Source organism: Mustela nivalis (genome assembly GCF_964662115.1).
Source record: "Mustela nivalis genome assembly, chromosome: 13".
In the NCBI taxonomy this organism is placed as follows: domain Eukaryota; kingdom Metazoa; phylum Chordata; class Mammalia; order Carnivora; family Mustelidae; genus Mustela; species Mustela nivalis.
In genome coordinates, this window is record NC_139032.1 from 8467681 (window position 1) to 8494564 (window position 26884).

Consider the following 26884-nt stretch of genomic DNA (forward strand, 5'->3'; position numbering starts at 1 on the left):
TAATACTACCTGACTTTTTTGTGCCAACTATTCCAACTTTGGCTATTGGGAGCTCTTTTAGATGTTTCCCGTATCTCTTTGAAATTCCCCAGTGATTGTGTGTGGGTTTTTAGTTGTTGCTTTGTTTTGTTTTTAGCACTTTCTTACTTTCTGGCACTACAAGATGATTCAAGCTTATCTTGTATATTTACGGCCCCAGTCTTAGACTCAGTCATTTCTCCAAAGAACCTTTGTTCCTTTTACAGGAGAATGGTATCAGAAACCAAGATCTGAGCACTGGGCAGTGTGGTATTTTTGAAGTTCTGAGCTGTCCACAGCATAGCACTCCTTGTGACCCAGCACATTAGGCATGCTGCAATTATAGATAGGCTTTGCATTGCCCTCACAGGTCAAAGAATCCATATAAAAATTCAGAAGACAACAATATTGCAGATTGTGCCCTCTACTGGGGAGAGGACTGCTCCAGCTTTTGAGTCACTCAATTATTTTGCAGAAATGCACTTCCATGATACTCCCCAGAAGCTGATGTATGTGTATCAGCTTTGCATGGCATTAATGAAAAAGAGTCAACTATCTAATATTAGCTTACATCAAAGAATTTTGCAAGGAAGTATATTCTTGGGCAATAGCTACTGTTTGGCCCCGGTTGTAGTCACAGCTCTGTCTTCAGTAGAGGCAGTAAAAGTTGAATGTTTGGGCTCTAGAGCCATCCAGCTTTATTTCAAATACCAGCTTCTCCCCTTACTACCCCTAAGGACATTTTTTTGTGCTTCAGTCTCCTTGTCTATATGATGAGGACAATAATAGCACCTACCTTAAAACTGTACTTTAGATGATTATATGGGCTAACATATGCAAAAGGATTAAAGCAGTCACTGACATATAGTAAGTGTTAATATGTAAGAATGTGTTATTAAAATTCCAACATCTGACCCTGAAAAGCCAAGGCAATCTTGGAAAAGAAGAACAAAGCTGGAGGTATGACAATCACAGATTTCAAGACATACTATAAAACTGTAGTAATCAAACCAGTATGGTACTGGCACAAAAATGGACACAGATCAGATGGAACAGAATAGAGAGAGCCCAGAAATAAACTCACATCTACATGGGCAATAAACCTTTGACAAAGGATTATAAGGCAAAAGTATGCATTGGGAAAAAGACAGTCTCTTCAAGATATCGTGTTGGGAAAACTGGACAGCTAAATATAAAAGAATGAAACTGGACCACTTTCTTACACCATACAAAAAATAAACTAAAAATGGATTAAAGACCTATGTATAAGACTGAAACCACAAATATCCTAGAAGAGAGTACGGCAGTAATTTCTCTGTTTCTTTCTAGATATGTCTCCTGAGAAAAAGGGAAAAAAAGCAAAAATAAACTATTTTGACTACATCAAAATAAAAGCTTCTGCACAGCAAAGGAAACAGTCAACAAAACAAAAAGATAATATGTGGAATAGGAGAAGATATTTTGTAAATGACATATTTGATAAGGGATTAGTATCCAAAATCTACAAACAACTTATACTATTCAACACCAAAACAAACAAACAAACAAACAAATAAAAACAACAAAAAAGCCCAACTATTTAGAACTGGGCAGAAGACATGAACAGACATTTCTCTAAAGAAGACCTCCAGATGGCCAACACACACATGGAAAGATGACCAGACTCACTCATCCACAGGGCAATGCAAATAAACCCCAATGAGATAGTACTTTCCACCTGTCAGAATGGCTAAAATAAAAAGCTCAGGGAACACCAAGTGTTGGTGAGGATATGGTGGAAAAGGAACCCTCTTGCACAGGTGGTGGGAATGCAAACTGCTGCAGCCACTGTGGAAAAGACCATGAAGTTTCCTCAAAAAATTAAAAATAGAATCACCGTATGATCTAGTAATTCCACTATTGGGTATTTACTGAAAGAACATGAAAATGCTAATTTGAAAAGATATAGGCACCCCTATGAATTTTGCAGCATTATTCACAATAGCCAGATTTTGAAAGCATCCCGTGTCCATTGACTGATGAATGGATCAAGAAGATGTGGTATCCCTACAATGGCGTATGTCTCAGCCATAAAAAAGGATAAAATCTTGTCAGTTGCAACATCATTGATGGATCTGGAGGTTATAATGCTAAGTGAAATAAATCAAAGACAAATACCATATAGTTTCATTCATATGTGGAATTTAAGAAACAAAACGAACAAAGGAAGAGACAAACAAACAAACAAAAAGCAAGCTCTGAACTACAGAGAACAATCTGGTGTTTACCAGAGAGGAAGGGTGTTGGGGGATGGGTGAAATGGGTGTTGGGGATTACGAAGCGTATTCGTTGTGATGAGCCTGGAGTGATGGGTAGAATTGTTGAAGCCAGTGTAACACTGTATGTTGATCATACTGGAATCAAATAAAGAAAATGAAATTCCAACATCTATCTCTGTACGGCCCTAACTGCATTAGCAGCATATCACAATAATGACCCCACGTGAACAAGAGATGGAAATAAGTTTCATCTAATGTTGAAGATGACATGCAGGTCGATAGCATATCTGAAAAGATTCTGAAGTTCAGAAATCCCTCAAAGGGTCATGAAGATCCAGTACCTACAGGGTTAACAATGAGTTGATGGGAAAATGCAGCAATCCAGGAAAACTTTCCCCAGGGTTATGGATGGCTGTGTCCTCATTGTACTCTAGGTTTAATAGGAAAACTTTATATATGGGACTGTTAAAGTTTACTGTGGTCGATGGTAAAATCTTAGGGTCACGGTGACTGAGTCAAGGAGGCCAGGCCAGGGCTAAGAGCCGTGGCTGACGGGCAGTGAGGGGAAGAGGACAAGAAATCAGGTATATTCCTCCCAAAAAACAAGGCTTTGAAATTTTTGCATTTGCTGTGTGTGTATCAATGTGACTACAGATGTGTGTATCAGTGTACAACAAAATCACACATACTGAATGGCTTAAACAGCAGAAAGGTATTTTCTCACAGTTCTATAGGCTGGAAAGTCCAAGATTAAGGTATTGGGACTGGTTTCCAGTGAGTTCTTTCTTCCTGGCTTCAGGGAAGCAGACTACTCACTGTTTTCCTGTGGCTTTTCCTCTGTGAGGAGAAGAGATTGCTGGGGTCTCTTCCCCTTCTTATAAAACATCAATCCTATAGAATTAGGGCTGCACCCTTATTAGCTCTTTTAGCCTTAATCACTCCTAAAATGCCTTATCCCCAAATGCACGTATGGTGGGGGATAGGGCTTCAATAGCAGAATCTGAGTGGGAGAAGTGGGTACACAATTCAGTCCATAATAGTGTGTGCTGAATGTTAGGACTGATTGCTTCTGGCTTTTGGGCAGAATTTTATGTCAATCGTTATAATGTTTATTTTCTTTTTTTTTTTTTTTTTTTAACTTTTTATTTTTTATAAACATATATTTTTATCACCAGGTTTACACACTTCACAGCACTCACCAAAGCACATACCCTCCCCAATGTCCATAATCCCACCCCCTTCTCCCAAACCCCCTCCCCCCAGCAACCCTCAGTTTGTTTTGTGAGATTAAGAGTCACTTATGGTTTGTCTCCCTCCCAATCCCATCTTGTTTCATTTATTCTTCTCCTACCCACTTAAGCCTCCATGTTGCATCACGGCAAGCTGATTCTGGATTAGCCTTTCAGAATTAGCTCTACTGATCGGGATTAGGAGAAAATGGCATAAGAAAAAAGAGGAAAATCCCAGTAGAATAAACTGGAAAAGAGAAATATCTTAACCTAGACTTTCTATGACTTAAAACCTCATGAAGTGAGATGTGCTGATCTTTAAAGTGACCTGAGTGTCCCTTATGTAATTCCATTGGAAATCTGTTTGCACAGAGTTTAATCATGGTGGTATTCAGACAAGGAAGGCACCACTTGCCACTGCTTTCCTGGATAAGGAATCCATAAAAATCAGGAGAGTGGCCTCAAAAGAATTAATTACTCCTCCAGTTGCTGGTCCATTTTTGTTAGAATTATATAAACAGTCATATTCTGGCGGATGGACCAAATACGTTCAGCTGAATTTCAAGATATTGAGGAGGCCTGAAAGAGTGACATTAGACTTACACCTTGTGAACTGTAAACATTTCAAAATACTTCAAGGTGTTTTTCTATCTCTTTCAAAAGCTATGCTATGGAAAAGATAAGCTTTGAATCAGAATTTTTTATGTTATTGCCCATCCAGCACCAGAAGGCACTACAGCTAGGCTAGAGGTCATGCTCACCTAAACTGCACTTGATATACTTAGAAGTTTTTTTTTTTTTTTAATTTTTTACAAACATATATTTTTATCCCCAGGGGTACAGGTCTGTGAATCGCCAGGTTTACACACTTCACAGCACTCACCAAAGCACATACCCTCCCCAATGTCCATAACCTACCCCCCTTCTCCCAACCCCCCTCCCCCCAGCAACCCTCAGTTTGTTTTGTGAGATTAAGAGTCACTTATGGTTTGTCTCCCTCCCAATCCCATCTTGTTTCATTTATTCTTCTCCTACCCACTTAAGCCCCCATGTTGCATCACCACTTCCTCATATCAGGGAGATCATATGATAGTTGTCTTTCTCCACTTGACTTATTTCGCTAAGCATGATACACTCTAGTGCCATCCATGTTGTCGCAAATGGCAAGATTTCATTTCTTTTGATGGCTGCATAGTATTCCATTGTGTATATATACAACATCTTCTTGATCCATTCATCTGTTGATGGACATCTAGGTTCTTTCCATAGTTTGGCTATTGTGGACATTGCTGCTATAAATATTCGGGTGCACGTGCCCCTTTGGATCACTACGTTTGTATCTTTAGGATAAATACACAGTAGTGCAATTGCTGGGTCATAGGGCAGTTCTATTTTCAACATTTTGAGGAACCTCCATGCTGTTTTCCAGAGTGGTTGCACCAGCTTGCATTCCCACCAACAGTGTAGGAGGGTTCCCCTTTCTCCACATCCTCGCCAGCATCTATCATTTCCTGACTTGTTGATTTTAGCCATTCCGACTGGTGTGAGGTGGTATCTCACTGCGGTTTTCATTTGTATTTCCCTGATGCTGAGTGATATGGAGCACTTTTTCATGTGTCTGTTGGCCATCTGGATGTCTTCTTTGCAGAAATGTCGGTTCATGTTCTCTTCCCATTTCTTGATTGTATTATTTGTTCTTTGAGTGTTGAGTTTGCTAAGTTCTTTATAGATTTTGGACACTAGTCCTTTATCTGATATATCGTTTGCAAATATCTTCTCCCATTCTGTCAGTTGTCTTTTGATTTTGTTAACTGTTTCATTTGCTGTGCAAAAGCTTTTGATCTTGATGAAATCCCAATAGTTCATTTTTGCCCTTGCTTCCCTTGCCCTTGGCGATGTTCCTAGGAAGATGTTGCTGTGGCTGAGGTCGAAGAGGTTGCTGCCTGTGTTCTCCTCAAGGATTTTGATGGATTCCTTTCTCACATTGAGGACCTTCATCCATTTTGAGTCTATTTTCGTGTGTGGTGTAAGGAAATGGTCCAATTTCATTTTTCTGCATGTGGCTGTCCAATTTTCCCAACACCATTTATTGAAGAGGCTGTCTTTTTTCCATTGGACATTCTTTCCTGCTTTGTCGAAGATTAGTTGACCATAGAGTTGAGGGTCTATTTCTGGGCTCTCTATTCTGTTCCATTGATCTATGTGTCTGTTTTTGTGCCAGTACCATGCTGTCTTGATGATGACAGCTTTGTAATAGAGCTTGATGTCCGGAATTGTGATGCCACCAACTTTGGCTTTCTTTTTCAATATCCCTTTGGCTATTTGATGTCTTTTCTGGTTCCATATAAATTTTAGAATTATTTGTTCCATTTCTTTGAAAAAGATGGATGGTACTTTGATAGGAATTGCATTAAATGTGTAGATTGCTTTAGGTAGCATAGACATTTTCACAATTTTCATTCTTCCAGTCCAGGAGCATGGAACATTTTTCCATTTTTTTGTGTCTTCCTCAATTTCTTTCATGAGTACTTTATAGTTTTCTGAGTATAGATTCTGTGCCTCTTTGGTTAGGTTTATTCCTAGGTATCTTATGGTTTTGGGTGCAATTGTAAATGGGATAGACTCCTTAATTTCTCTTTCTTCTGTCTTGTTGTTGATGTAGAGAAATGCAACTGATTTCTGTGCATTGATTTTATATCCTGACACTTTACTGAATTCCTGTACAAGTTCTAGCAGTTTTGGAGTGGAGTCTTTTGGGTTTTCCACATATAGTATCACATCATCTGTGAAGAGTGATAATTTGACTTCTTCTTTGCCGATTTGGATGCCTTTAATTTCCTTTTGTTGTCTGATTGCTGAGGCTAGAACTTCTAGTACTATGTTGAATAGCAGTGGTGATAATGGACATCCCTGCAGTGTTCCTGACCTTAGTGGAAAAGCTTTCAGTTTTTCTCCATTGAGAATGATATTTGCGGTGGGTTTTTCATAGATGGCTTTGATGATATTGAGGTATGTGCCCTCTATCCCTACACTCTGAAGAGTTTTGATCAGGAAGGGATGCTGTACTTTGTCAAATGCTTTTTCGGCTTCTATTGAGAGTATCATATGGTTCTTGTTCTTTCTTTTATTGATGTGTTGTATCACATTGACTGATTTGCAGATGTTGAACCAACCTTGCAGCCCTGGAATAAATCCCACTTGGTCGTGGTGAATAATCCTTTTAATGTACTGTTGAATCCTATTGGCTAGTATTTTGGTGAGAATTTTCGCATCTGTGTTCATCAAGGATATTGGTCTATAGCTCTCTTTTTTGATGGGATCCTTGTCTGGTTTTGGGATCAAGGTGATGTTGGCCTCATAAAACGAGTTTGGAAGTTTCCTTCCATTTCTATTTTTTGGAACAGTTTCAGGAGAATAGGAATTAGTTCTTCTTTAAATGTTTGGTAGAATTCCCCCGGGAAGCCGTCTGGCCCTTGGCTTTTGTTTGTTTGGAGATTTTTAATGACTGTTTCAATCTCCTTACTGGTTATGGGTCTGTTCAGGCTTTCTATTTCTTCCTGGTTCAGTTGTGGTAGTTTATATGTTTCTAGGAATGCATCCATTTCTTCCAGATTGTCAAATTTGTTGGCGTAGAGTTGCTCATAGTATGTTCTTATAATAGTTTGTATTTCTTTGGTGTTAGTTGTGATCTCTCCTCTTTCATTCATGATTTTATTTATTTGGGTCCTTTCTCTTTTCTTTCTGATAAATCTGGCCAGGGGTTTATCAATTTTATTAATTCTTTCAAAGAACCAGCTCCTAGTTTCGTTGATTTGCTCTATTGTTTTGGTTTCTATTTCATTGATTTCTGCTCTGATCTTTATGATTTCTCTTCTCCTGCTGGGCTTAGGGTTTCTTTCTTGTTCTTTCTCCAGCTCCTTTAGGTGTAGGGTTAGGTTGTGTACCTGAGACCTTTCTTGTTTCTTGAGAAAGGCTTGTACCGCTATATATTTTCCTCTCAGGACTGCCTTTGTTGTGTCCCACAGATTTTGAACCGTTGTATTTTCATTATCATTTGTTTCCATGATTTTTTTCAATTCTTCTTTAATTTCCCGGTTGACCCATTCATTCTTTAGAAGGATGCTGTTTAGTCTCCATGTATTTGGGTTCTTTCCAAACTTCCTCTTGTGGTTGAGTTCTAGCTTCAGAGCATTGTGGTCTGAAAATATGCAGGGAATGATCCCAATCTTTTGATACCGGTTGAGTCCTGATTTAGGACCGAGGATGTGATCTATTCTGGAGATATACTTAGAAGTTTTTATCAAGCAACACTTGCCATATTCACGGAACAACAGACATTGTGAGTACGAGGACTTTGTAAGAGCCAGTATTTTACTCCAGTGTCAATAGTCTATTTGGGGTGATGGCACATATTCACAAACACTGATAATAATAAATAAATAGCTAACATTTACCCCACACATCACCCGTGTGAGGCATTTTCCATACTTGACTCCACTTGCCCTCATTCTCAGCAAAGTCTAGGAGATGGGTGCCCTCATTTAACATGTCAGAAAAACAAAACTCAGGGAGACTCCACGACACCCCAAAGTCACACGAAAGGGAAACAGAGAAACTAGGATTCCGACCTGTTCTGTCTATTACAATAGCTTGATCTTTCAGCCAACTATAGGCTCCGGTGCAAAGTACCTGGGGTTTAGCATTAACTGAAAATGATTTGGATTTTAAGGAAGAACGTGATCAGGTAGAAAAAAAGCGAAAAGCTTCAGGCTGGAAATACAGAAATGTTGAGTATATTCTCAGAAGGCAGAAATGGGTACAGAAAAGGGGTGTCAACGGTGCACCAAGGCAGGAAATTGCAAGGCCTGTTCAGGAGATGAGATCTTAGTGGATCATGTAATCATGCTAATAGGGTTGATTGGGACCAGATTATGGGTCGGCAGAAGTTAACCTAATGAATTTGAAAATTATCTCATAGGTGTTAATGAACTGAGGCTTTTGAGTGGGTGTATATGAAGAAAGAACCATTTGGAATCATGATCTCACATGCAAAATAGATTGAAGAGGGGGATAAATTGAAGGTTAGTTGGTAGTTCTCAGGGCTGGCTGCATATTAGAATCCCCTGGGGAGTTGTTTTTTGAAATGTCAAGGCTGGGTCCCGCCCCAGCCCAATTTAATCAGAATCTCTGAGGTTGGGACCAGATAGGAATTTTTTTTTCAAAGCTCCCCCAGGTGATTCTAATGTGCAACCAGGGATGAGACTCACTGAGTTAGATTATTGCAATCATGCAGCATATAATAAGTTTTTGAGCTAGGATGATAGCAGGGGAAATGACCGAACGCAGCAGAGACTGTGGAGGTAGGCGAGGAAGTAATAGCTGTATTTGGGGAGAAATTATTATAGTTAGGGAGGGAGGGGGCCAACAAAGATGTTACAGGAGTAACTTGGACAAAATTATAAGTGAACGAATTCAGGAGAACAGATCACATAGCGCTGGTGAAGTTTTCCGTCCTGGGTATGCTAAGTTTCTGTCAAGAACACGATGTTTCGGTGAGTTTGATGTTTGGGACTATATTGAAGGAGACATCATGAGAAGAAACGCGATCTCACAGACGGGCAGAATAAAAAGAAAAGAAGGCAGGGAGGCCTGGGTGGCTTAGTCGGTTAAGCATCTGCCTTTAGGTCAAGTTGTGATCCTGGGGTCTTGGGATTGAGTCCCGCACCCCGCTCCTTGCTCAGCAGGGAGTCTGCTTCTCCTTCTGCCTGTTGCTCCCCCTGCTTGTGTTCTTTCTCCCTATCTCTGATAAATAAATAAAAAATCTTTTAAGAAAAAGAAAAGAGGGCAGAGGACCTTGGGGGGATGTGCCAGTGGAGGGGCGGCACAGGAAAAAGGGAAGCAAAAAAAAAGAAACAAAATGCAGATTGCAACACGAAGCAACGTGGAAAGCGATGGCCAGCCGTGGACGCGGCTACCAAACGGGGGTGACGCAACCTCCCTAGCCCTGTGCCCTCAATACACAAGAACCTACAAGGCTGCCGCAGGTCTTCATATCGTCCTATCCAGGGCTCTCAAGCACAAGTATTGCTCGCTGTGAATGCAATCTGGTCTCTTTGCTTGATGAGGAAAAAGAAAAAAAAAAAAAAGCACTTTAAGTATGTGCCTCCATGGAGGAGATTATTAAATCGGCTAAAGGTCTCTGGGATAGGATGGAAGACATAATAAAGGAAGGAAGCCAAGAAAGGGGAGTTTTTTTTAAAAGGCAGAAGGGAATTAAAATTGCTATCAACAAGTTGGCAAGTAAAAAACAGTGACACAGAGAAGAAACCAAATAGAGGGAAAGGCAGCAATTCTAGGCAGAGACAATGGAGAGGAACCTTGATGGTTTGAAACATAAAACAGTTGCATTTCGGTTCCATCGCCTGGTGGTCAGGAAGATTCAGTTTCTAGGGGGTTGGAGGAATTCCGAAGAGTATATCATCCAAATGCATAAAAGGTCCATCTCAGAATGAACAGGACAGTAGGAGGGTCATCAAGCTCTAAAAACACCTGAGACTGGCCTTTGAGTGATCTTGAAATTCTTCAAAAGGAAAAAAAAAATCAATAAATGAAAAGAAAAGCAGCTGTCACAAGGATGGAACAGGAGCTCTCCAGGGACATGTTGAAAAATTAAATTTTATTTCCTTTTCTGATAAGTTACTTGGCTTGTTGATTAGGGCAGTGACAGAGAAATGTGTATCTGACAATGTCTTTCATGATGTTTTATGACCAACACGGGGCAATGTTAGATGATAAGACATTAGGTGAACTCATTGCTGCTTAAATGATTATAAAGATCGCTGGGCCAGCAATCAAACACACAGGCGCTGGTCACATTCCATCACTTACTTAGAAACCAACAGGAAGGGAGCTTCCATACTCTCCCGGCTTCAGATTCTTCGTCTCGAAAATGGGTTCAATCACAGCTGCCGTTAGTGGACCCCCAGGAGGAGTGAGTCGTTATATGGGTACAGGCTCTGAAATCTGAAATGTCTAATGACATCAGGCAACTGTTACCACTGATGCTGGTGGTGGCAGAGTGCCTAACCCCCGGAACTTGTGGGTATGTCATGTGAATCAGCAAGGTGGAATGAAGGCTACATTGGAATCCAGTTTGCTAATCATGTAACTTTAAAGGGGATTATCCAGGACCCAGTGTAATCACAAGAAGGAGGAGGCAGAAGAATCAGGACCAGAGAGATGACATTGGGACCTGACCAGCTATAAGTCAAAGAATGCAGGGGTCATGGGCCAAGGAATGTAGGCAGCCTCCAGGAACTGGAAAAATCAAGAAAACAGGTTCTCTCCTAAAGCCTCCAGAAGGAACGCAGCCCTGCAACAGGTCGATTTTAGCCTTAGAGAGACCCATTTTGGACTTCTTACCTCCAGAATTATAAGATAATTAATTTGTTTTGTATGAAGACACCAAGTTTGTGGCAACATGGGACAGCAGCATATGAAATGATGCCATGCCTCTGTGCAAGCCTTTCTCCAATAAAGTTCTAGATCCTCTGCTCTTGGTGCTAATCCATATGAAATTCCTATTAACGATTTCTATGAAGTCATAGAAACATGCTTCTATAATATGCATGTAATATAAAACTGCAAAGAATGGCAGGTCTACTCCTTAAACTCCTGATGAATCTAAAAGATCTCTATGAATCAAATTAATATACAATATCAAAAGGAAATAGGAACTTTTCCTTTTAGGTTCAAAATACAAATTACACAAGTATGGATTGCATAGAGCAAAAGTTCTTCATGCAAAAAAAAAAAAAAAAAACAGATGAATTTTAGTTTACTACAAAGTAGTAATAAATCAAGAGAGACTGATAAACAGCCCAGGCCATCCCCAGGCCGCACTGACAGAATCTGGGTAAAGAAATGATCAACAGTTTTGTTGGACCCTAACAGGTGAATACACTTTTCCTTCTGGAAAATCGCGTAACTGACTAATGGTATATTTGCAAAGCAGACACCAGTAAGACAAAACCCTCTATACAAAATGGCCAGTGATGTAAGAATCATCGGTTTAAAATATAGAGATTTATGACCCCTATCCTTGATCTACTAAATTGGAATCTCTGAAGATGGGACAAAGAGTATGTATTTTTGTTTTGAGCAAGTGTCCCAGGGGAGTCTGATGTGAAGGACATGTCTAATGTACAGACCCGGGGTCAGTGAAGAAAATGCTGAAGTCACTGGTATAAAACACCGGTATGGATTGCGGATTCTCAGATTTAGCAAAGGCTTCATAATTGTCTTCAAATATTTGAAGCGTTATCAAATGACTATCCTCTTTAGTTATACAGTAACTGAACTTACGCATGTGTATATATCTAGTTAACTCTGGCTATTCCAACCTGAAGGTTAAAAATAGGTCCAAGTAACTGTAACAAAACAGTAATTCTGTGGACACATCCCAACCTGGCAGTGGGGACTCCAAACTTCTCTCCCCCAAATGTTTCTAGGAGTACCCAAGGAGTATTACTTGTGTCTTTGAGAACCAGCTCTTGGTCTCTAAGATTACCTAATAACATTTTCTGTCTCTGGCTGATTATTGCACATTACCAAAGGTACCACTGCAGCCTCATCAGCCAAAGAAAACCCACGGAGGTCTCCACCACAGAGACCTGCCATGTTTTCTTCAGCTACTTCCTGGTTTCTGACAACTATGGTTTCTCTTATGCTTAGTCTGCTGGGTCGCCTTGAGACTAACTGTGGTTAAACAATTACTCCAATTAAGGAAGGTTCATGGTCAATTTATGCCACTCTTTGTGATGCAGACTTGTGCTCTTAATACTTTACAGACAACCTTTTTCTCCTTCCTCCCTTCTGCTTCCCTTCTTTGCTTCCATGAACTCTGCAGTCCCTCTCCCCAGGAATTAAACAAATGACCAACATTAACTCCAATGAGTGTAAGGAGATGAAAAACTTCTTGTATAGATACACGGGTATTCCAGTGGGACATATCTAAGCTTTATAAGAGATTACAAGCAGAAAATCCAGCAGGATCTGGAGCCAAGGCAGAAACTCTCTGGAGCCACAGACTTTTCTCTTAGGAGTTTGCTTTATGTATTTTTAAGTCAGCTTTCATTGCTTCTCTGTGTTCAGGGTAGAGAATGTCTGCCTCAGTGGACACTAACTTTCTGAGTGTTCAACAAAGATTAACCAGGGTCTCTGGGAGCTATTTAAAATTTCCCATGGGAGAGAGCCTAATGGGCCCATTTGGGGTGAGGTGGTCACCCCTGGTCCAATTAGTGGTAGTTGTAGATCATATGGTCCATTGCCTTTTAGCAGACATGGAAGTAGAATTTCTGAGAAGTAGTATAAGCAGTGTTTTCTGTGCAGAAGGTTGCCTTAGGGGCGTGGGATGTGCAGGCATCACAAGGAGTATTTATATCATTAACCTTGAACCAAATTTGCATTCCTCTACTTTCCTCCCTTTGAACAAACTTTTCCTACAAGACCCTTTGTGGGTAGACTTCTGTGGGGCTGCTCAACCAGTCTCTGCAAGACACACTTGGCCATACCTGCTTCCCAGCATAAACAGAGCCTTCATTCTCCATCTAAAATCTCTTTTACAAATAATCATAAGGAGATGAGATTCCTATCCCTGGAAGTACAAAAAGCAAGAACCACCTATAATAAAATAGTAGGAAAAAAATATCATGCTCTTTGGCATAATAGCATAGACAAGACAGTTTTAAAACTCATCAGTAGCCCAAGTTTACAGGTAATATAAGTAGATTTACCAGCCAACTGGAAGTTCAATTTCCATATTCTCATCTAAACTATCCAAAATATTGAGAACCTACAAAATACACCTACTCTCAGAACTGGCTATACATTAAAAACAAAAACAAAAACTATTCCTACTGTGACTACACTTCCATTTACTTTGCCAAGAGAAGGAGGAACACATGGGGTTAACTGTTGTAAATTAGGTATTTATCAGTTGGACAGGTTTTCTTGTGCTCTTTTTACCAAATGTTGTAGGGATTTTAAGAGGAGTTTTCCAAGTCATCAAACTAATTACTTTCGGTATTTCTTAAAGAACAGAGGTGGTAAGAAAAACTAGCTAAGATGGTGCGATTGAGGGGCTCGCCACCTTGAATACAAAGCAGATGCCCAGCCATGTATTTGGGGCAGCTGATGTTGTGTTTGCTAAGTGGGCACCATTGTGATTTCAGGCTCATTTGGCAACTTCATTTTTTTGTCGTTGGCAACCCCATTAATTGTGTTTAATGATGAAGAGAGAAGTCTTGAGTCTTGATTTTCTAGGGTTTTTTTTTTTTTTTTTATTAAGTGAACTGTGTCTTCAGTGTTTCACAGCTTTTTCCTTCCTTGTTTCTTTCTCTAGTTTTATAGAGTGTGAACATTTATGTTATGATCCACAGACAGCAAGTGGTGCCAGTAGCTTGAGAACTGGTGGTCGGTAGGTCTCTCTTCTGCTTGTTCATGCAGGAGATTCCTGAGTTCTCACATCACTGCACTTTAATCCCATGGAGCACTGGGAACAGTATAAGGTCATCTTTCTTGCTATGCAAATCATTAGAGCAAAAACACAGGCCTTCCCCATAAAACTCCCTTTTTTTCCTCCAGTAGGAGAAAAAATTAACTATCTAGTAACTAAAGGCACAGACAAGGAGACATCATGATATACTAGAAAGAGCATGGGTCTTCCAAATACACAGAAATGAATTTGAGGACCAACTTGGTCCTTTGCCCTTGGGGCCTTGTTAAAATGGGAATAATAACACTGACCTCATGATGGTGTTGGAAAAATTCAATGATAAATCTGTAAGCATCATATATACTCAATAAATGTTATTTCTCTTCTTCTATTGCCTCAAAAGTTGTGGAAAGGGTTAATGGGGGCATATATGTCAATAATGCTTGTATATTATTGAGTCAAGGAGTCCTACGAGATTTTCATAAAAGCTATGGACTTTCTCCTGGGGAAAGGAAAAACCCCCAAAGATGGAAAAAATGAGTAATTGGCATTCAATTTGAGGAAATTCACGGATCTCCTCAACATAACAATGGATCACTAGGATAAGAGCTTCTGTCATCAAACAAATGATTAATTGTCACTCCCTACCTGTTGCTCTGTTCTGAACTAAATACTTAGGGCTGATGTGAACATACAGGACCGATGTGATATTAAGAACTCAAGCAAAGAGAGCTTGTTTTTTCTATACCTAAGAACCTGAATTTAAGTCTGAGACTGCTGTTCAAAGACTAAAGCTTGGTAACTAAACTTTGAACCTTGGCTTGATATCAAATGGTAGAGAGAGATCCCGGGGTTCTGAATAGAGACAGGGAAGGAAAGCAAGACACAACCAGCAGTTTGGAGAAATGATGGAGAACCAGAGGCTGGTGTTCTTAGGTTTTTCTTCATCCATTTTACAATTTTAATTAAGTATCTGTCTTAGGTGCATAGTTTACAATTCTTACTTAAATATGGGTTACATTTTTAAAAGGCAAAGTGAAATAGATGCCCATTAAAAATAAAAAGAAATAACACAGTGTAGCTTATAACAGAAAACAAAGCAAATAAAATACCTAAAACACTTGCTTACCATCCTGCCCCTACCCAGTCAACATCCCTTCCCAAGAGAAAAACTCGACCAGTTTTAATGCCATTATTTTTCTACTTTATACATTTTCTGAACTTCCTTCTGTAAGAAGTTAGGACTTAACTTACCTCACATATTTAGTAGGGAGAGAGAGAAAGTGAGAGAGAGGCGGAGGGAGAGGTGAAGGGAGAGGAAGGGAAAGGGAGAGAAAGAGGAAGAGAGAGGGAGGGGGAGGGAGAGAATACATGTATGGTGGCCATTTCAGTTGGAAGAATTGCATCTCCCTTTAGGTCAGAAAATGTGTATCTTACTATTTGTATAGAAATGTGGTGCTCTTCATTTTTTCAGGTCTTTCTTTCTGAAAATATTTTTTTAAAATATTTTATTTATTTATTTGACAGAGATCACAAGTAAACAGAGAGGCAGGCCGAGAGAGAGGAGAAAGCAGGCTCCCCGCTGAGCAGAGAGCCTGATGTGGGACTCGAACCCAGGACCCTGGGATCATGACCTGAGCTGAAGGCAGAGGCTTTAACCCACTGTGCCACCCAGGCGCCTTGAAAATATTTCTAATTAGATTCTGTTTCTCCTCTTTAATTGTCTTTCTCCTTTCTTTCCAGTATGTTCTGGGAGACTATCTTCCCTTTATTTTCTACTCTCTCCTTCAAATCTGTGTTTTGGTAATTTTATATATATATATATATATATATATATTTTAATTTTTTTTTTAATTTCTGAGAGCTATTTCTTGTTCACTGATGGTCCCTTTTCTCATAGCCTCCTGTTCTTGGTTTGTGGATGTAATATTTTCTCAAATTTCTCTTAGGAAAAGAGGGGTCTGTATTTTTTTTTTTTAAGTTCTTTTTTTGTTCGCTGCATTAGCTCTGTTTCTTCTCAGTCAGTTTTTATTTTTGTTTAATTTGGTCTTTTTATTCATGCTGGAAGTTCTGATAAACTGACTGAAAACCCTGGACTGTCTCTGGACTTTGAGTCGATGGCACCAATGAAAGAATGTGGACTGCAGGCTCTGTGGGAGCAGGGGTGGGGCTTGCAGACAGACACCATGGCTGCAGCCTGAGGAGGTGAGGAGTGGGGAGCCAGCCCCTCGTCCTGGGTGCTGCGTGTGTGGGGAGAGGCATTCTAGAAGCCAAAAAGAAAAGTCTTTCTTAGGAACACCAGCAACCACATTAACTCTCCTAATTTTTCCCTAGATGGTGTAGAGTCTGTTCAATTTCTTCAGAAAGGAGGGCTCTGGGGTTTTGTTGTTGTTTTGTTTAGGGCCAAATACTCAGTTGGCAGCTGGCTCTGCCAGGGAGGGTGAGGGTGTGTTTTGTATTAAGACCCACTTGTTTTAGCCCCACTCCTCTTTCTCCAGCTCTGCCATAATCTGCTGCTACTGCCATGTTGCCAGTCTTAGGCAGATTGATTGATTGATTGATTATTTGTTAGTCACCATACAGCACATCATTAGTTTTTGATGTAGTGTTCCATGACCCCTTATTTGTGTAGAACACCCAGTGCTCATTACACATGTGCCCTCCTTAATTACCTACCACTGAGGTACCTCCCCCAACTCTCCTCCCCGCTGAAACGCTCAGATTGTGGAGATTCTTCTGAGAAGGAAAATGGCCACCTGAGCTGTGCCCCTCTGTAAGACTCTTATAGTGGAGCTTTCTCTACTTCTTTTAGTCATGATCACTTTTCCATTTGCTTTTCACGTCTGAGAAATTTGTTGAAATATGTTGTCTGACGGCGAACCCTAACCATTGTACTCTACGGAAATCATTGCTATGGTTTACAGGGGGTGCCAGGAGAGAGGGGAGGCAAGTGAGAGAGGAGAGTGAGCCCTCATGATAGGGAAGTCACAGTAACTCTTCTCAAAGTCCCTGCCCTCTCTCATTGGGCAAGTACCCTGATATTTTTAAAGTAACCTCAAGCACCTAATCTGAAAGAACTGTCCCTCTCTCGTTCATGCTGCCCTTACTCACTACCCATCTCCCCTTTCTTCCACACTGCTACCTACATGTACCGCATGAGTCTTCGGACATGTCCCAGCGCTCGACTCAAAATGGCACACCACTACTAAGTCTACATTTCATCCAAGTCTACATTTTTCTCAAGAATATTTTTTTTTTCTTATGAAAGCAGGTGAAAGAGAAAGAATATAAACATTTACCAAGCATTGTCCTAATTCTGTGTTCTGAGGGCTGGGGAGTGAGGAAGGCTGTTGTTAATGACTACTTTTAATGGTTGTTAACTCATCAGAAATGAAAGAACGAATTTCTCTGGAGCAGTAAAACAGTAAGGTCAGGTTTTTGTTTGTTTGTTTGTTTTGTTTTGTTTTGTTTCTTTACAGAGAATAAAGTCAAGTAGTTGGGCAATGAAAGACAGATGAAGAAGAGAGAGCACTTGCCTGAGAAATAGTCATTCATACAGGAGTCGGTATTCTCTGTATTCACAAAATTAAGTCACAGATAAAACTTTTCAGCAAGAAGATGACTGAATAAAACTGTTGTTTACATTTCTGGATTATCATTGCATTCTGTTAACATAAAGTGCTAAAGTGACTTTTGAATTTGCCTCAAAGTCATGGAGATATATATCCACTTTGGTTGTCTGCCCCATCAGAGTCATAAATACCAAGAGTGAAGGCCAGTAAATCTGCCATTTCATAGCAAAAACAACACCATGACAATTTAACTAATGATTCCCTCACACCACTTTTATTATACAAAGAAAGGTTTCTCTTTTTGACAGAGAAAGACATCCTTCATGGATCCTTTCTTAGAGGGGCAGAAATGTGTGCCTTGGTGATACAGAATATTAAACTGAAGTGGAGAAATAAAGCCAAGAAATAGGGCTTCTCCCTCTTAATGCTTTTTTAGGATTACTTTCTCCCCCTCGCTTACTTTTTCATATTCTTTCTAAGTATGGTTGATAAGAGGATGCCTTAACATGAGAACTGGACTGAGTTGGTGCCCAGTTTTTGATGGACCTCAGAGTGTGGGTCTAGTCAAGGTCTCTCTTATCATTCATCCCTTTTTTTTCTAGTCAGACTATTCTAGTCACTGTCCCTGAAACACACCTTATACCTGCCTACTGTGAAGCTACTGGTTACATAGTTTTCCTTGCTTAACAAGTTCTCTTCCCATTTATATGCCTAAAAGTCCCACACTTCCTTCGAGCTCCAGATCCCACCTGCTCTGTAAGTCTGTCCTAGACTGGCCTCCTCCTCTTGGAAGTATCCTTTCCCTGCTCCAAATTTCTGTCTCTCGAATTGTCTATTTTGCTTTTTGGCTCCTGTGTGGACACTGCCTCTCTCTCTGACTGCAGTGAGATCACTCAAACTCTCAACTTCCATGAGAGTGAGGGTGTTTGCCCATTAGGGTAGTTCAGGAAAAAAAAAAAAAAAAGCAAGCACCAGTTTTAGAAGACTTTGTTTTTTAAAAAGATTTATAATTTTTTTAACTTAGAAGATACATTTTTAAAATAAAAAATAACGGTTATTTCATACCCGAGGGAAGGAAAATATTGTTGAAATATTTCATCAAAATATCTACAGCCAACTGAACACAAATAGCTCAATTCAAAGGTCAGTTTCCTCTTCCAATCATTTTCCCCTCATTCTCTAATACTGTTAAGGCTGAAAATTCTAGTTCACAGTTTACGGCTTTAATAGATAGTTATGGACATTACACTTGAATGCAGACCAGAAACTGGGGTAGGTTTCTCACTACAGACTAATTACAGATTCCCCTTTACTTTAAATTGATAAACATACTGACTGCAAATCTGGAGAGGTGAGGGATTTATATTGGAGAGTGGAATCAGAGATTCCTACCCCACTGTTTAGTTGCACTGTGCTCAGTCAAGTATTTCTTTATATTCTATGGATGTTTGTGTATATGGGTTTAAAATATGTTCAATGATAGGTTACAGATTCTTTTCACAGATGATTAAAATAAAGCACTAAGGGCTGAGAAAGGGTCAAAATCATGGTGGCTGAGCTATTTTAACCACAAGTATATGACTTCCTAAGAAATTTTATAGGTTAACTGAAGTTTGTGGTGTTTTACCCTAAAATAATACGTGCAGGATATAATAGTAAGTGTCAAAATACCTAATGTTTATTGCATGATGACTATATACCAGGCAGCACAAGCATTTTATACAGATTACCCTATAAGATCCTTGGGACAATTCTTTAAGATAGGTAATACTATTAACTTTATTCACTGATAATGAAATTGAGTCACAGAGGTTTGAAATGATTTGTCTAAGATCCTGTAGCTAGTAAACCGTCCTGCTAAGTTTTGAATCCAGAAAACCTGACTCCTGACTTAAGTCTTAGCCACTATGTTTTCACTCTGGATTATACCTAAGAAAGCCACCCAGAGAAACAATTATGGCTGGAAATAATAACTTCATTAAAATGTTTCAATCTCACATTCATCATTTAATAAAAACTCATGTAAGCACCAATTCCCCTAAGTGCATGTGTTCTTGTGTATGAAGAAGCAACATTTTATGTGGCTGCCACTTTCTTTACCCAAAGAAGCTGAAAAGATAATCAATAGCTACAATTTGGCTGTACTTAAAATGTCCCTATTTCCCTCAAAATTGGACAAATATAACCAGTAATGTGGCTGATCATCACTGATATTCTGTGAATAAAGTGCTCTGTGATCAGGGTCAACCTTTTTCCTTTCTCTAGTTACATCCTTCCTCTCTATACATATGACCAGTGTAACATTCAATATGGACTCCAAGACAACCTACATCACAGTGTATACAGTGATCATTCACCAAACAAACAAAATTCTTCCATGACACAAATTTTCATTAATAAACAAATGAGAAGTTATCTAGGAGTTATTTCTTATACAGTTGATGGTTGAACAACACGGACATGGAGGTAGGGGAAGGAATTAGAGGCACTGACTTCCCTGAACAGTTGAAAATCTATGTATAACTGTGTATAACTTTTGGCTCCCCCCAAACTAACTCATAACTACTCATGGCTTACTGTTGATCAGAACTCATACTGATAACAAAACAGTTACTTAATACATATTGTGTATGTTATCTGTATTACATGCTATGTTCTTAAAATAAAGTAAGCTAGAGAAAAGCAAATGTTATTGAGAAAATAGGGAAAAGGAAATGCCTTTTCAGGACTATAGTGCATTTGTTAAAAAAATCCATCTATCGGTGGACCCGTATGGTTCAAATCTGTGTCACTCAAGGTCACCTGCACATGTGTTGCTGCATGCCAGATGGGGTTTAGTTAAACTTCAAAGCAAAATGCCAGCAAAGAGCACTTGATATTAATTGTTATTTTATATAGTATGATACTGAAATTCCAAAAATGTTCTCTTATTTATGAATTTCACCAATAGGAAGCCTTCTGTCATGGTTTACAAATAGGTCCGCAAATTTGTTGACACTCCTGTCTTCAAAAGGTCCATGTTAGAATAGAATATGGCAGAAAGAGACAAGCTTTGGAGATTAGGTCATACAGAAGCACTGGAGCTTCCTCCTTGGATCCCTTGCTCTAGAGGAACCTTGCTGACCTTTTGTGAGAACACTCAAGACAGCTCCACCACCGGGTCCTCGTATCAAGGAAATGAGTTCTTTCAACAACCATGAAAGAAGTGAGGTTTCCAAGCAACAGTCACTAGAGCAAGCTGTCCTACAAGCAGAGCCTACAACCCCAGGGAAGCCTTCCAATGCCTTCAGATGGGGCTGACATCTTAACTCTGACTTCTTTAGAGATCTGAAGCCGGAAATGCCCAGATGAGCTACACCTAAATGCCTGACCCACAGAAATGGTGAGAAAATAAATATAACTTGTTTTAAGATCCTAGGTTTTATGTTAGTTTATTACATTGCATTAGATAACTAATATACTTTGTCTTCTGTACACATAGTTCATCATTAACTTTATGACTTCTTTTATATTTTCTCTACAATAACTTGAATTATACCTATTTTCACTGGGTATACCTTGACTATGTTTTGCTTCGTCTCTTTCTCTAGCAGCAAAATTCATCATTTCTAACTGGAAAGGTATAAATTTTCCCTTGTACTAGACAAAGTCCATTTGTTTATTAGGAAGATCACTGTGCCTTGCTTAAATTCTGAAGGTTTCATGCCACTATTGGGAAAAAATTGTAACAATGAATTAAAAGGTAGGAGAAAATTGATCTCCAGTCCACTGAAAACCAATTTTCAGATAAAAATCATTGTATTTACTATTTCCATTTCATTTTTAACTACTTTACAAAATCATGATACTTATAAATTCACTCATTGTAGCCCGCTCAAATTCATCCTCCATATTTGCACAAACTATTAGCTATTTAAGCTTATGATTTTTTCCCTCAGTGGTAGGATTTACATTAAAGTTTTCAGCAATACTTTTAAGAATTTATGTATTACTTTTTTAAGCCACTGGACTGTTTTGTGAAATACAATGTAATGTAACAAAATAGTGATGCAAATTTGCAATGTGATATATATAAACAAAAAGACAAATAGTACATACCTGTCTGCCAAGCATTGTTGAAAGTATCAATAAATTTTAAATGTATAGTTAGACCAATACAAATGATCTAGATCATGAATGAAACAGGAGATGTCACTACAAAATCTAGATATTACAAGGCTGGAAAGCGAAAATTATAGACTACTTTAGGCAATAAGTTCAACGGCACAGATGACATGAAAAATTATTTGAAAGACTAAAACTGCCAAAGTATATACTTAAGAAGACAGAAGTACCCTGATTAGCTCCATGTCTAACAAAGATACTAAATTTATAGATAAAAATGGTACCAGAAAAACTGCAGATGCCCTTGATCCAGTAATCAATTGTACCAAAATTATGATAAATAAATAATACCAATTCTACAATTTTTCCAGAACATAGAGAAGTAGTAAAAACTTCTTAACTCATGTTATGATGCCATAATTACTTCGATGCCAAAATCAAAGACATTATAAGAAGATAAAACTAAAGACCAATATGTCTCATAAACATAGATGCAAAATCCTTAAAAAATCTTAATAGATCCACGATAAAATATTAGCAAGTCAAATTGAGCCACATATTAAAAGGATAATACAATATGAGCAAGTGGGCTTCATCCCAGAAACATAATTTTGATATAACAGTTAAAAGATAATCAGTGTAATCCATCATATTAATGAACTAAAAAAGAACCGTATCTTAACAGAGTCAGGAAAAGCATTGGCCAGAATTCAACATCCATTATGATAAAAACCAGGAATACAAGTTAATTTTATCAGTTGATAAAAGGAAGCTGCAAAAACTTACAACTAACATTATATTTAGTAGTAAAAGACTAAAATGCCACGCCCCTGAGATGGGAACAAGCTAGAATATCCACTCTCACCACTTGTATTCAGCACTGTATTCAAGGTTCCAGACAGTTCAGTAATGCAAAATAAATAAATAAATAAATAAATCAAAGGCACACAATTTGGAAAAGAAGAAGCAAAACTGCTAATTCGAAGACAATATGAATGCCTGTCAAAAAACTTTAAGGAACCTATAATCTAGTCTAAAGCTACCAGAACTAATAAGTAAAATTTGTAACAGGTAGATTTTATATAGAATGCAAGATTGATATGGAAAATTCCACTGTATTTCTATATACTAAAAATAAATAATTGGAAATGGAAATTAGTGAAATAGACTTATAATAATATGAAATAAGGAAATGTGAATCAATGTAACAAAGTATGTACAAGATCTGTATATTGAAAATTATAAAACATTGCTTAGAGAATTTAAAGGAGACATAAATAAATGGAGAGATATACTATGTTCATCATCTGGGAGACTAATACTGTTCAGATTTTAATTCTCTTTAAAGTTATATATATGTTCAATGCAATTCTAGTTAAAGTCTCATTAGGAATTTTTTTATAGTAACTGACAAGCTAAGTCTAAAATTTACATAAATGGAATGGATTTAAAATAACCAAGCCAATTGGAGAAAACAAATTTGAGGACTTTATGTTACCTGCTTCCGAGACTTAGTATAAAGCCATAGTAATCAGGACAATGTGTTATTGGCAGAAGGACAGACATAGAGAACAATAGAACAGAACAGAGTCCAGAAGTGGACTCACCCATTAAAGTTCAATTGCTCTGCTGACAAAAATACCAAGGAGAAAGGACAGTCTTTTCAACATATGGTACTGGCACTGAATACCCAAAATTTAAAATAAAACCAATCTCAAACTTTACCTCACAACATATACAAACATTAACTTGAAACAGACAAAAGGCCTACATGTAAGAGATAAAACTATAAAATTTCTAAATAAAAACATATGAGAAAAGCTGTGAGACCCTGAGATGTACACAAAATTCTTAAGTGGGCCATAACATTCATAAAAAAATATAAAAAATGGGTAAATTGGACTTCATCCAAAAGCTTTCACATTTGAGAGCTAGTGCTAAGAAAATTAGGAGGTTAGCCATGGACTGGGAGAAAATATATGCAAAATATATATCTGACAAAATCTTGTATTTAAATATATAAAGAACACTTACTACTCAATAATAAGGAAAGAAGCCAATTAACGATGGGCAATATATTTAAACATAAACTTCATGATGTACTGTATGGTGACTAATAGAACATAATTTAAAAAAAGTTAAAACAAAACAAATTTGAGAGGATGGGAAAAAATAAGCAAACAGAAGCTTCACCAAGGAAGATGGCAAATAAACACATAAAATGATGTTGAACTTCCTTAGTCATTAGGGAAATGCAAATAAAAATCACCAGAAAGCTCTACACACTTACTATTTAGACTAAAATTAACATGGCAGACAATACTATGTATTGGTAAGTGCAATTCTCATTGCTGATGGGAATGCAAAATAACAGAGACACTTTGGAAAACAGGTGGAAATTATTTTACAAAATAAGCATACACCCACATAGCCTAGAAATAACGTTCTCAGATATGTACCAAAGAGAAATCAAAATGTATGCCCACACAAAGATGTGTGCATGAATGTTCACAGAAGCCTCGTTGTGGTGGCATCACCATGGTGATTAAGAGTGAACACTTCAACGCCAGGTTGCAAAGAAGCTAACGATAGCCTCAGGAGAAAAAGGATCTTAGCGCTCATAAACTGGTAAATAAATAAACCAATGTAATGGTATGCCTATACAACGGAATACAACTCAGCAATAAAAAAGGAACTATTTAGCGATACAGGTGCTTGTGGATAGACCACAAAATGATTATGCTATCCATTAATTAAGCCAGGCCCAAAAGACTATATGACTCCATTTAGATCTAGAAAAGGCAAAGTTGTAGTGATAGAGAATCAATCTATCGATTGATGTTGTCAGATCTATCAATTAATAGTTGTCACAGCCTAGAAAGTGGAGAGAAAATTGATGGCAAAGGAGGCCAAGGGCACTCTCCAGGGTGATAAAAATACCCTGTATCTTGATAGTAGTTCTGGTGGTTGCAAGACTGTACCTATTTGTCAAAACCAATCAAACTTTGCATTTCAAATTAGCAAGTTTTGGGGTGCCTGGGTGGCTCGGTGGGTTAAGCCTCTGACTTTGGCTTTAGTCATGATCTCAGGGCCCTGGGATCAATCTGCGCATCTGGCTCTCTGCTTGGCGGGGAGCCTGCTTCCCCCTCTCTCTCTGCCTGCCTCTCTGCCTACTTGTGATCTCTCTCTCGCTGTGTCAAATAAATAAATAAAATATTTTGAAAAATAAAATAAAATTAGTAAATTTTGTACTCTGCAAATTACATTTTAATAAAACTTATTAAAAAAGAAAAAAAACTGATGGGAAAAAAATTACTCTGGCCAAGATGATGAACACCACCTGTTAAGGAAGTAATGACATTTAAAAGCACAATAGGATATTATGGACAAATTAGAATTTACCTTATGTTTCAAATCTGCAAAAAATATATAATAAAATTGTTTTCTTGATTTTTTTTTTTTTCCTGAGAGTAACAAACCACTCTGCAGACCAAATTTTGTAAAGCTATAATGTAGAACAGAGCTCTGGGTATGAAACACCCTGACTGATGCAGGTAAGACTTTAGTTTCCTTCACTGCCTTATTTTAGTCCACCCATGCCTTTACACACACACATTTCTCAAGGGCGTGGACTTTCCCCAGGGCGTGGACTGCCCCCATGGTTTTGCAGCCACTCTCACTAGAGACAGAGTATGCTTCTATGCCTCTTAAACTTTGAGCTTAGCCATGCTTTGGTCACTGAGGTGTTTAAAGAACTTAACTCAAATGGAAGTTCAATGTGTTAGCAGGGTTAGGCTTGCTTTGTGTAACTGCCTGGAGAAGCGGATCTCTCCAGGGGGGCTTCCCTCCCTTCTCCCCACGTCCCAGAACAGTCTATACGCATCATCCTGCAGTCAACTTGAAGACCCAGGAGCATGAGAATAAATACTGTATAACACCGGGTCTGGGAATAATTTGTTACGCAGAATGACTGTTGGCAACTTCCTGTCCCTTAACATTTCTTCTCTTCTCTTTTTTCTAGGGACTTTTAGTACAAGAGATGATGATCCACTCTCCTTGCTATAATGGTCACCTCCAAGGCAAAAGAGCACTAACTCTGCCTTGAGCCTGGCCTCTCTGCTGAGCTGTCCACCCCCACATGAGGCTCACAGACTAAGGACCTACTTGATATAGGAAGGAAGGGAAAAACAAAATTATATCAACTAGTTGCCTACTAGAAATTTATAACTTTTTCCATAAGTTGCACTCAGTGAATATTTTGATTAGTTAATGAAAGTATTATTGATATCATTTAAATTGAAGATGACTTGTTATTATTTGCCCTCTGCAGGATACAAATGGAGCCTGTTTTTTTCTATTGTATGTTCTCACTTGGAAAGGACCTAAGAAAAAAGGGGAGGATGGGTAAAATAGATCAAGGGATTAAGGGCTCACTACACAAATGAGCACTGCTTAGTGTAGAAAATTGCTCAATCATTATACTATACATTTGAAACTAATATAGTGCTGTATGTTAATTGCTCTTTAATAAAAAAAAAAACCAGATAGTCCTAAGACTTCAATTGATGGATTTACAATTATTTTCGGTTTAATTTTTAAGAATTGTTTAAATAGTATAGGTATTTATATTGCTATAATATGGAGCTGATGCTACATAGATATTTAGCTTCTCCCTTCAATACAATATGGAGTTTATAATTTTATAGGAAGAAGTCCCGATGCACTGGGGTTCATTTATTGAGATAACTTTTTAATGATTTTTGCTACTGACTTTGAGACGGTATTAAGGTGATATTTAAATGCCACACCATCCTATCTCTGCAATGGGTTAAATGAGTAAGAAAGGGAACCGCTGTATTGTTAGGTGTTGGGAAATTCATGTGTATGAATAACTTATTTTGGTGATGTAGAAGCCAAATCACTTTCTGAAATATTTCCAAGGGGATGATGGAAATAAGATACTTTTCTCCTTGCTTAAAATTTTATTAAAACAGACTTTTTTTTTTTTTTTTTTTTTTTTTTTTTTAGAACAGTGTCAGATTTACTAAGGGTTTGGGAGGACAGAGGAGAGAATTTCTGTAATACCCCTCCATGTTCTCTCCCCTGTTACTAACTTAGTTACAATTAATGAACCAACATGGAGACATTATGTTACGTCCATAGTTTATCCAGATTTCCTTATTATTATTATTATTTTTTTTTACCTGA

The 26884-nt window shown here is 38.3% G+C and overlaps 1 protein-coding gene and 1 long non-coding RNA gene across 2 annotated transcripts in view; one reads left to right on the forward strand and one right to left on the reverse strand.

Annotated features, from left to right (window-relative positions):
* LOC309847255 (uncharacterized protein) overlaps positions 1–26884 on the reverse strand; it is a gene marked incomplete at its 3' end in the record, with an annotated part of 311749 nt that overhangs the window by 82482 nt on the left and 202383 nt on the right. The window lies entirely within an intron of this gene.
* Positions 20820–26230, forward strand: LOC309845920. The gene is made up of 3 exons (XR_014301602.1): positions 20820–20954; positions 25146–25230; positions 25698–26230. It is a non-coding gene; the product is annotated as an uncharacterized lncRNA (long non-coding RNA).